General features: G+C 33.9%; 1 long non-coding RNA gene across 1 annotated transcript; it reads right to left on the bottom strand.

Moving 5' to 3' along the window:
* Positions 1-1,030: 1,030 nt before the first annotated feature.
* Positions 1,031-2,368, bottom strand: LOC108547618 (uncharacterized). Its single transcript, XR_001890217.1, has 2 exons — positions 1,710-2,368; positions 1,031-1,355 (listed from the first exon to the last, which is right to left on the bottom strand). It is a non-coding gene; the product is annotated as an uncharacterized LOC108547618 (long non-coding RNA).
* Between the last annotated feature and the right edge of the window lie 5,615 nt (positions 2,369-7,983).

Here is a 7,983-nt window from a genome sequence, read left to right as displayed (position 1 = left end):
CTTTGTAAATGTTATATTAATTATTATTTTAAATATAAAGCACTCTTCGCGGTTGACTTTGAAAATTGTCCGTTATCAGACAATTTAGTAAGTTAGTGTTGCGAAATTGCAGTTTATTTATTCCACTCACGGTTTGTTTCCCGGGTTCATATCGAGTGGAAATATTTGTTTTTGTGGCTATTTTGGCTGCCACTGCATTTTCTTTTTCAGCACCCTTTTTTACTGAAATATTTGTTAAAGAAGGTACTGCTGCATATGTCTGTTTTTCATTCCTTTTTCTTTTTTTTTTTTTTTTTATCCCTTTTTAACCGTTCTAATTATTTCAGTTACATTTCAATGATTTTTAAATGTTTCATTCTATCCTTTTTCCAATAATTCTTAATATTATTAATTTTCGAATTTTTATTTGTTTTAAAAAAAATTCAATCGCGATGCGCCTTTATTTTGCATAATAATCGTATTGTCTCTGTAATTCGACTCTTCGTAGATCTAATAAAAGCAAAATTTCTCTTTTTCGTGTTCGGGAAAATTATTGAGTTTTCTTTATAAATATAAATGCAAATTAGTTGCGGCAAAAGTGTGATTATTTCAATCGCATGTTTTTAACAAAATATGTTATTGAAAGTCTTGTTAATATGTGACGTATCTTCTTTCAGGAATCATTGTTTTGTTCTGTTTCCCCAACTATTAATCCAGTATTTAAGTTTGTTTCAGATTTATTAATTTACAACGCTTTCATATCACCATGTTTAAAACCATTACAAATATTTGAATTTATGTGAGTATGTCAGAGGCTCAGAGATGATATAATATTCCTGAAAGGAAATGATTTGAAGTGGAATGGTGTTTGAGCCTCATTTATTTATTTATTATTATTACCTCAATTTTTATATATAATCATAGAAATTATTATTAATTATTGTTTTATTATCGTCTTTTGCAGGGTGTTGTGTTTCAGGAAGCATTATGGTGACAATGGAATCAATCTGAGTGTTTGAAACTCCCATAAACTGTCCCATTTCCGTTTCTTCTGATTTAATCCTTAGTTTCAGACGTAAATAGGATGTCTGAAATTCTCTCGAGATGTGTGTCTGGTTGGTTATATAAATACTCTTTAGGTGTGTAATAGGGTGGTTGTATAAAAGTCTATAGATTTGTGATAAGTGGTCCTATAGAAATCCATCTGATATTTGATAGGAAAGCGTGAAAAATACTCTTGACCTCCCTATGGAATTTCCTATTGGAATTCCAAAATATCTGGATTACTCAAGATTGGCAACCATATTTTTTTTTTTCTGTGCATTCATTATCTTTGGATTTTCTTTGTTGGTTGCTATTGTTGTTGGTTGTCTACTCTGAAATTAATTATAATTTATGGTTGTATATTTTCATGTTAAATTATGATTATGATCAAGTTCGTTGTAAGTTACGATCAGTGCCAACACATTAATTTTTAAGTTAAGTAAAATTTTTAGTATTAAGTAGTATTAGGTAGTATTAAGTGGTATTGGATAGTATTAAGTAGCATGGGGTTGTGTTAAGTAATATTGGGTAGTATTAATTAGTATTGGGTAATATTAAGTAGTATTGGGTAATATTAAGTAGTATTGGGTAATATTAAGTAGTATTGGGTAATATTAAGTTGTATTGGTTAGTATTAAGTAGTAGTGGGTAATATTAAGTAATATTGCTCTTTGTATTACACTTACACTTATTTTTATCCTTTTAATGCACATAATTTATCTCACATAATTTATCTGTTTCTGCTATGTTTAATTTGTTTTCTGTTTCCAGGTTTTACTTATCTTTTATTTCCAGGTTTAATTCATCTTTTATTTCTAGGTTCAATTTATCTTGTACTTCTAGGTTTAGTCTTCCGCGTCGGCTGTTTGCTTAAATTCTTTTGATGTTCGATTTACACAGCGATCAAAAATTGAACGTTTTGCAAACGTGCATCAAAAACGAAATATAGTTGAATATTAGTAGTTTTTCGCAAAAGGTGGGTGGATGGGTCGTGGTTAGGGTGGGTCTCCACTCGCAGCACCTCCTCGTGGTGGGACCTGGGCAATCGTTATTATTTGACATATAATTTCTTATTGTATCACTCTATAGTTGTGTCATCTATAGCTAATAGTTGTGATACAAATATAAATTATATAGCAAGTAATACGAGCTAATTGGCTGCGATCGTGCTGTCGTAGATTATCACATATTAGGTTAAAGGCGAGTGATAGGTTAACATTCCTCTTCTATTTATATTATATACACATAATTTCCATATGTAGATTAATTAAAATAGCGTTCATTGAGGTTTATACCATTTATCTACTATAACTCGTGTAAGTTATAATAAAGCAAAGTAGCGAGTATAGCGACAAAAATAATATTAAAAATAGTATAAAAAATACTGGTATCCTCTTGCTGAAAATCCTGATTAAAATTCGAAATTAGAGAGGTAAACCGTGTCTCCTAATATCGAGTCTAGATTTCTAATATTATATTTAGTTAGTTAGATATTTTATAATAGATATTTAGTTAACATAGCTTGGGAATAATAGTTTTCTTATAGTTCTCTCAATTTTTCCTCGGTTTTGTCGTACCCTGTGCAAAATTGAGTAGTGTGACTGCAAATCGTTTAAAAATTTTTCTTCAAATTAACCTTTTCTAAATTTACTGTTTGCTACATTTTGGCGCAGTGCGGCGCTCAATCTCCATTTCCCGCCATTTCTGTTCAGTTTGCTTTTAGTCGTGCACGTGCTTTGATATTTTCGTCCAAATATTAGTTTAATTTTAGTTATTAACTAAGAAGTCCAGGAACTTTAACTGTAGAAGGTATTTGCATATTTGTGGTATGTGAAGAAATATGTTGACGCATTCTATGAAAAATGTTTCTTCAGAATAATTACAAAGGTAAATCAATACTTAATATTTCAAAGAACCGTAGAAACTTCTAGTATTCTTTCATTTGAAGATAGTACCCTTTTCTTTTTTTGAGTTTTAGGATATCATCAAAGCACTATGAAAAATTTTTGAGGTACATTTGCGTGTAAATTCTTAGTACCAATTTCCTTATGTTATGTCAAGTTTATATACTAGTTTGTATTGTACATTATATTGTATACTAGTATATTTCCTGCAAATATTGTAATAATAATAATTCATCGCTGAATATAGTTATCTTTAAAGATACTATATTTCTTTTATTCGTTGTAATATTAAATTTTGTATGCATATATAGTTGTATGCTAGCTTTATTTTAAGTTTCTTATTTTCCAACTTGCTAAGTATTAGTATCTTTGTTAATATCTGAAAATTGGTGGAAGTATGTAAGTAGTTTCTTATTTTTTGTTTGAGTTTTATGTATAGGTCTTTTAGTTTCTTTCTTGTAAGTATAATCTTCTTGAACTTACCTTTAATTCTTCTGTATATGTTACAATTAGCTGCACTCATATATTATTTCTGGCTTCAATTTTGTATCATAATTGGCGTTTTAACCTTTGTCTGTCTTCTTTTCCATCATTAACTGTCCTCGCCTTGAATTCAAAAATGATATCGGTTATTGCTTAAAGATCAATATGTGTAGAATAGTAATGGACATCAAAACAAAGTCAAAGAAATTAAAACTGTCAGATGCAGGAATGATAGCATAAAAATTAGATTTCTTACTTTATAAATTGAGTAGAAATGAGGTTATTCAATTGAAATTCAAAAACTTTACAGAGGTTATGTACAGAGGTTATTTCATTTCACGCTTACCTTGTTCCTTGAGATTTCATTTTTCTCATATTGATTTTTCTATTATCAATAATTTATTCATTCATTATCAAAAATATTCTATAACACAGATCTTGAAAAATGTGTTTTCATCCAGCCAGTACAATGGAATACTACTCTAAAGCAAAATGTGATTACTGTAAACTGACCCAAAGGCCCTTGAAATTTCAATATAGATATATATAGTTTATATAAAATTTATTCAGACAACAATACGTGTTCTATAATTATTTTAATAAGAGGCAGACAGGACATTTACATGAAATGTAACGAAGGAAGCTCGTTTCAAAGGACATAATTACAATCGTAGCGTTTATCAGAAGAGTGATCATTTCGTGGTCTAATTATACCCCCGTTGGCCCTTTTCCAATGTCAGGAATTTTTAGTAGCTCGTCGTTCATTCTAATCAGATTTTAAATAAAGATCGTACGATAGGAATACTCCACCGAAAAAGATTATCTGAAAGTTTCGTGACATAAAAGAATCTTTAATACATTCAGTATTTATCCTGAAAGTATATTTCAAATTAAATTCGTAGGACGGAAGAGTTGATTTACGCGACATTTTAATTTGCTATATTTTAAAAGAACAATTTTCATCGATATGAAACAGAAATTGTTGTAAACTATCTAAATTTATCGTGTTATCAAAACAGTTACGCGAAAATAATTACGAATCCATTATCTTTTTCTCAACAAACGTAATATTTATATATACCCACTTATCTCGAAGCGAAATCGTAACTCTTGACCCTCACTTGACAACCGCTAGGACTTTACGTGTTTCGTGGAGAAATACAGCAATCTGCCATATATATCCGAAAGTTCAGAGGTCACTGTCACTCAATTGTGTGCCTTCGCGATATTAAATTTATATCACACGAACATCCGTCGAGAAACTCCAAATTCTCTCGAATTTAATCCCCGACTCATTTCAAACTTGGTGAAGTGGAAGCCTCTTTGATCTTCGCGCACCTGCGGTGCATCTTAACCTTCAGTAAGACAATACCTTCATTTCCTGTAATTTTAACCAAACTGCACCAACTGCTTATTCCTATCGTGTTTCGACTATTTTAAAGTTGAACATACCTCGAAGAGGAATTTCAGGAGTCAATGCAATGCATTCATGGCACGTATCGGAAAAGCAGCATCGATCGTTATGCAAGAATGGCGCCGATTGGGCTTGCTTTATTTAAATTAATTTCCTCGTTAGTTTCGGTATTACCCATTGTATGTTTATGCATCTCCATCTAAAGATAAACCTTCGTTATAAGCGTCGCATTCTCTTATCGTACGAATGCGGATGATGTACGCTTTGCATTCGCAAAGATCATCTCTCTCATGATCGATGCGTATTAAAAATAGCCACCGACGTTTCGAATCGCTTCAATTTGGGCTTTTCATCGGTGCTCCTCGCCGATACGTCAAACTACCGGGAAATGGTCATCGTGAGTCGCTGCGGGGATCCACGCCCGCGCAATTATTCTTTCAATTGATTCTATGAGACCCGGTGAACCAATCGTGAAAAGAGGAAAAGGACAAGAGCTTGTCTCGATGGTAAATTGTAATTACTGAAATTACCCGTTGTTCCCTTCGTCGTGCCCTTTGGTACACGTCGACGTGTGCGACTCGGTCTACTTTGATTCGACAGGATGGTGGTTCGTTTTAAATTTCGTCTCGCCTTGCACCGAACATCTGCTTCTCCGAGCAGTTATTTGCATCTGGTGCCAACTTATGTTCCACAACTAACGAAACTGCACGTCGCGTGAGTCTACAATGTAATACGTATTATATGGCCGACACGAAGTTTCACGTGAACGTGATATTTTTGAGGATGTATAGAACAGAGGCAATAGAGGGAAGAATAAAAGAAGGACGGTGAAAGATCGCATTGAACAGGACGATTCCGATATGATGGATAACTAGGTCGACTATCACCACGTGAAATCTCGGTAATTTTTGATCTAATTCGAAACCAATCGGAAAGAATTCACAGTACCTTCAGCAGTGTTCGCTTAATGAACTTTGCATGCTCAATTTAATCGGCGTAATTGCCTTGCATAACTTTCGTTCTGATTTCTAAGAGCACGCGATTTGCTATTCGTCGGCGGTCTTCATTGATAGCGAGAGAAAGAAAAAAGCTACTCGTTAATGATCATAACACTACCTCCTCTGTCCGACATTTAATTAACTTCGTTTCGCTGTACTAAGAAACGAAACTGTGGCCCATCTATATTGCATCGAGAGCTAAACGTGTCTTTGAAAAACCATTTTCCCGGAAGTGAGTGATCTTAATCGGCTGCTAATTAAAGGTTAACTGTACATATTTTCTCTTAAGACAGCACGCGATTCAACGTTGCGAATTATTAACGAAACTTACAAAATCGACGTTTCATACGTTACCATAATATTTAACCCGGCTTAAGTTTTATGTCCAGTTCCCGGTAATAAATTGGATAAAAAGGACATCAATTATTGGTCGTCTCGTGGGCACATAATAGTTCGTTCACCTCGAGATAATTCGATGAACTTGTGGCGACCTCTATGCAGCGACGCAAATGCATATGTTCTGCTTTCTATTAGTATTTTTCTTCCTTCTTCCAATTTTTCTCACGTTTGAAGATATAGTACGTATAGCGAAATGAATCACGAAGTCTGCAAGAGAAAATCATTTTTATGAAGTTCAATGTATGAATCACGATATGATAAAGAAGTTTCTCCTAACTGGGAGAAACAGATATATTCGTATAGGGGCAGAGCAATGTCATAAGCTGCTTAGGTTATCGATTAAGATTAATACGTACCTCGAACTTGGATCAAATAATAAAAATAGTCGAAGCTGCATGTAAGAAGCTTAAAAAAAAAATTTGGTTATCGTGTCACCGCTTTTCCTGGATTCATTCCAAATCTTGGCTAATCTATGCAGAGTTGCACACCATTCACGCATAGAGTCCCTGTTCACTTTACCCTGCATCCTTGAGAGGAGTGCGTGTACGTAGCACACGCGTCGAACGTTTATCGTTGTCGTGCTTGAAATTATTTATCAGTGCGAATGGCGAATGTGCCGCGTTGTATACGAAAAATATATGTACGATGCATTATTTATCAACTACCTGCATACCGACGAAATTATGCTGCGTCCAATGTGTTAAGTACGTATTTATGCATTTACGCACGATAAATTTATACGTTTCGTATTGATTCTGTAACAGTATCGGGCGAAACGCTAATTACGGTATTTGTTATAGGACGTTTTTCTTACGTATCGTAAGCATTGTTTAAATATATCCTAGGGGATAAAATTCGCACGGTCGGTGTTGGTAGCGATAAAATTAAAATGAATTCTTTATCATTTTTCTTCTGAATGTTATCGTATAAATTTTTACCCCATCGTAGATTAGAAATGTTCATTTTCCGCTACTATTCCGCTTGTGTATTTATTTCCACGTTTAGCCAATTTATTTGTTATATGATACGTATACAGTCCTTATAGCTGATAAAATTATTTATATTACATGTATCTTTGTTATCCATTTTTCGTATAAATATAATTTCAAGGCTTAGGTCGGTGTATTTGAGTATTTCCCTTGTGTAGGTGTTCTGTGCATTATTATTATTTAATATTGCTTCGTATATCTCATATTATTGTTACTATACTTCATAAATCGAAAGGCAAATTATTTTTTAATAAAATTCCACTTTCTTACCTGAAATTGCAGTTTGTATCGGTCCATTCTACAGTCATCCGAAATGAATTTTACAATGATAAAAGTTCGTGTGTATAAAATAAATCCATGGACAATAGCGTCCCGAAAATATGGCGCCAAACAGACGCCAACTTCAAAACTCGGCGCAGACGCACTGGCAGGGGGCCCATCGATTGTAAACAAAACTGGAAGCGACCGCGTGGTTTGGATCAGTGAGGCGACGACTCTCGCGGTCGAAGGAGGTAGTGGAGGTGTTTTTTCCACTTTTCCACATCTTCAGGTTCGATTGGAGGATTCGCAGGTTCGCACAGTTAATTCTCCAGCAGTATCTTCTAAAGAAGAGACGAGAAGAACGTGTCGAGCTATTGACAAAGCGATTTCACTTGGCATTCGGTGACCGAGGTTTGAAGGGAATTGGAAAGCACAATTTCGTCGACAGTCGGTCAAATCGTTTAGGATAGTCAGTCGATGAGGCACAAGTTGAATGCGCAAAGATCTGTGTA

The sequence above is a fragment of the Eufriesea mexicana genome, unplaced genomic scaffold (assembly GCF_001483705.2).
Source record: "Eufriesea mexicana isolate 0111107269 unplaced genomic scaffold, ASM148370v2 scaffold1137, whole genome shotgun sequence".
Lineage (NCBI taxonomy): Eukaryota > Metazoa > Arthropoda > Insecta > Hymenoptera > Apidae > Eufriesea > Eufriesea mexicana.
The sequence above is the reverse complement of the archived record's forward strand: the minus strand, read 5'-3'. Positions and strand labels throughout refer to the sequence as shown.